Source organism: Littorina saxatilis, linkage group LG12 (assembly GCF_037325665.1).
Source record: "Littorina saxatilis isolate snail1 linkage group LG12, US_GU_Lsax_2.0, whole genome shotgun sequence".
Lineage (NCBI taxonomy): Eukaryota > Metazoa > Mollusca > Gastropoda > Littorinimorpha > Littorinidae > Littorina > Littorina saxatilis.
In genome coordinates, this window is record NC_090256.1 from 80,975,756 (window position 1) to 80,980,234 (window position 4,479).

Genomic DNA, 4,479 nt, shown 5'->3' on the forward strand with positions numbered 1-4,479 from the left:
CTTCTTCTTCACTCTATAAACTTTAAGAAGAAAATTGCATATGGAGAAAAGACAAAAATATTCCTGTAGTCGCTTTTCTCCACAATGACAGAAAGAAAGAAAGAAAGAAAGACAGAAAGAAAGAAAGAAAGAAAGACAGAAAGAAAGAAAGAAAGACAGAAAGAAAGAAAGAAAGAAAGAAAGAAAGAAAGACAGAAAGACAGAAAGAAAGAAAGAAAGAAAGAAAGACAGAAAGAAAGAAAGAAAGAAAGAAAGAAAGACAGAAAGAAAGAAAGAAAGACAGAAAGAAAGACAGAAAGAAAGAAAGACAGAAAGACAGAAAGAAAGAAAGAAAGACAGAAAGACAGAAAGAAAGAAAGAAAGAAAGACAGAAAGAAAGAAAGAAAGACAGAAAGAAAGAAAGAAAGAAAGAAAGAAAGAAAGACAGAAAGACAGAAAGAAAGAAAGAAAGAAAGACAGAAAGAAAGAAAGAAAGAAAGAAAGAAAGACAGAAAGGAAGAAAGAAAGACAGAAAGAAAGAAAGAAAGAAAGACAGAAAGAAAGACAGAAAGAAAGAAAGAAAGAAAGAAAGAAAGAAAGAAAGACAGAAAGAAAGAAAGAAAGAAAGAAAGAAAGACAGAAAGAAAGAAAGAAAGAAAGAAAGAAAGAAAGAAAGAAAGACAGAAAGAAAGAAAGAAAGAAAGAAAGACAGAAAGAAAGACAGAAAGACAGAAAGAAAGAAAGAAAGAAAGAAAGAAAGACAGACAGAAAGAAAGAAAGAAAGAAAGAAAGAAAGAAAAACAAATGAGAAAAAAACGGGGAAAAAAGAAGAAAAACAAACCAAAACCAAAACGAAAACTACAATGTAGGCCGCATTTTGTCTTCCCCAACGACAACACTTGTTGCATGCAAGTGCACGAAGCTTGAACGCGCTCTCCCCGGTTCAGCGGCCCCGAGATCCCCTGCTGTTTCAACCGTAACGCTAGTCATTAATCCCCCCCCACGTGAACCGTTCCCATAGACATGCAAAATACTTCTGAATTCTATGACTTGTGGCGTACAGAAAACACGACACCAGCATAATGGCACGTGCTATGCATAATGAGCTGCGCGTCTGAGTTGCGCCGCGGACTTTTTTCTCTTTTTCCATTCACAGAATGAATTAAGAATAGCGTACTATACCTCCCCTTTCCCTTTTTTGTATGTTAAATGTTCTGAATTTCTGCCACTTGGCGTCTCGGCGTACCTGTTTTACATATTTCTTGATTTTATTTCTTTTACGGAGGATTATTTTTGAGAGAGAGAGAGAGAGAGAGAGAGAGAGAGAGAGAGAGAGAGAGAGAGAGAGAGAGAGAGAGAGAGAGGGAGAGGGAGCCAGAGAGAGAAAGAGGAAGAGGGAGAGGGAGAGGGAGAGAGAGAGAGTGAGAGAGAGAGAGAGAGAGAGAGAGAGAGAGAGAGAGAGAGAGAGAGAGAGAGAGAGAGAGAGAGAGAGAATTGAATTGAATTGAATTGAGCTTCATTTTTCGAGGGTAAAAGAAAAATCAATGCAAGCATGCTTTTTTTCATCCGGCCCTCGCTCACGAAAACACTTGTTGCATGCACCGAAGCCTGAACGGAAAGTGAGAGACGCAGACAGAGAGACAGAGCGAGAGAGACAGAAAGATAGACAGAGAAATACAGACGCATACGTCTAGCAAAGGAACCCCGTAGGATTTCAGAGATCGAATCCGAAGTCCCGCAAATGACTAGTTCCCCTACTTCGAGAAGCAATTAAGAAGTTAAACAAGTCGCGTAAGGCGAAAATACAATATTTAGTCAAGTAGCTGCCATTTTTCAGCAAGACCGTATACTCGTAGCATCGTCAGTCCACCGCTCACGGCAAAGGCAGTGAAATTGACAAGAAGAGCGGGGTAGTAGTTGCGCTAAGAAGGATAGCACGCTTTTCTGTACCTCTCTTTGTTTTAACTTTCTGAGCGTGTTTTTAATCCAAACATATCATATCTATATGTTTTTGGAATCAGGAACCGACAAGGAATAAGATGAAAGTGTTTTTAAATTGATTTGGACAATTTAATTTTGATAATAATTTTTATATATTTAATTTTCAGAGCTTGTTTTTAATCCGAATATAACATATTTATATGTTTTTGGAATCAGCAAATGATGGAGAATAAGATAAACGTAAATTTGGATCGTTTTATAAATTTTTATTTTTTTTACAATTTTCAGATTTTTAATGACCAAAGTCATGAATTAATTTTTAAGCCACCAAGCTGAAATGCAATACCGAACCCCGGGCTTCGTCGAAGATTACTTGACCAAAATTTCAACCAATTTGGTTGAAAAATGAGGGCGTGACAGTGCCGCCTCAACTTTCACGAAAAGCCGGATATGACGTCATCAAAGACATTTATCCAAAAAATGAAAAAAACGTCCGGGGATTTCATACCCAGGAACTCTCATGTCAAATTTCATAAAGATCGGTCCAGTAGTTTAGTCTGAATCGCTCTACACACACACACACACAGACACACAGACACACACACACACACACGCACATACACCACGACCCTCGTTTCGATTCCCCCTCGATGTTAAAATATTTAGTCAAAACTTGACTAAATATAAAAAGCAAAAATGCACCGAGAATCGCCGTCTGTGTAGACCACCTCAACGTATAGCGCCTGAATTGAAAGAAGTGCTCATCGCCAATGTAAAAGCCTTGACGGGTCAATGGTGATTTCAATATTGTTTTACAAAGGAAGGCAGGTGTGAACAGCACAAGCTGGCCACACAGCAACCAGGACTGAGAGGCACAAGAAAGTTACCAACCCGGTGGGAGCCAGCCGCGATGTTGGATTGGCTGAAAATGAAATTAGTTGTGATTTTAACGAATCAGACCCCGCGGTTGATTCTCACCCGATTGGACGGCACACCCTTTTGCTTGGTTCTCCTCAACCCAGAATGAAAAAAAAAGGTCGTTTCGTTCACGGCAGTAGCAAAAGCGTTACGACTGACCTTCGGGCCGAATACAAACCCAGACACCTATACAGTGTAATAGAAATGCACTGACATAAGCACATTGTCTCACAGCAGATCTCGCTGTTCTCACATCCCCTTGGACCAGTCGACCTTTAAAATGTTAAAAGAGCGTGTGGCGAACAGCCTCAGTGGTTGCAAGGTTTTCACAAGGTTGTTTTATTCGGCTTTTGGCCCAAAGCGCTTTGAAGATTACACAAAAACACTAATGCAAACACTGCAACTTTTGTCCATTTAGCGGGGTATCATGTCGACCCCACTAAGCACTTTGCGATAGAACGAGTTAAACGCAAAAAAATAAAATAAAAACAAAAATTAAAAATAAAGAAGGAGGTGGGGGGGGGGGGGGTACTTGATCTACGAGGTGCCTCCTGTTTTCAGCTTGATAGCATGCGGCTTATTTGAGTTGCAACTCCTTTAACACTTTTGTAAGGCCGGTGTAACACGAAAAAGTTACTCCCACGAGATTTTTACTCCAGAGTAAACATTTCGTACAAAAGTTTTACTCCCTTTACGAAAAAATTACTCCCCCATAACACGAGAAAATTACTCCCCACGACAGGTGTGTTTCGAGTCAACATTTTGTACAAAATTGTTACTCCCCTGACGAATAAATAACGAATACATTACTTCACCCTAACGTACACGAGCAATGTAACTTCCCATGCCAGGTGTACGAAATGTTTACTCCCTTGTCCCCTGTTAGTCTTGGTGGTGGAAGGGGTGGAAGGAGGGTAGCGCGACATTCGTGTGCGCGAGATCACATATTGGCATTATCCCTTCGCCTGCATCCCTTTTCGCGTACGAGATTTTTACTGGAAGTAAAAAAAACGGGGAGTAAAAATTTAGTAGAGGGAGTAACTTTTTCGTGCCTTGGGGAGTTCTTTTCTTGTACGAAAGGGGTACTCGGAGTAAGAATTTCGTACGACATTTTTACTCCGGAGTAAATTTTCGTGGAGTAAAAATTTCGTGTTTTGGGTGACCCGTTCTCACAAAATGATAGACAGGGTAAAGGGGGGTAATTTGGACACCCTAAGAACTAGATGCTGCATGTGTCTGGCCCATGGCAGTCGGTAAGCAAAGACGGTGGGGTTATATCACAGGCGGAAGGTATCGTCCACTGGACTACTACTATCACAGAAAGACTACAAGGTACGTCACTCACCTTCGAGTCTTCTGTGTGCTTGGAGTCGCTTCCTGGGGAAAAATATTGTTCAAGACGGTTTGCCTCTTCCTACAGTCTGTGTAAGGTCAAATAAATACAGTTGAATGATTGTTTAAACTGTATGTACCTTTAATTTTCAGCTTCCGTCCCTTGCAGGTTGTTTTTAACCATCATTTGGACGAATCTTCGTTTGCGAGCCGCTAACTTCCACTCGGCGTCAAACTCATGCATCCGCGCCGAATATGCATACCAGCGCTCATTGGTCTAAAACATATGTAAATATTGTGCAGCAACCA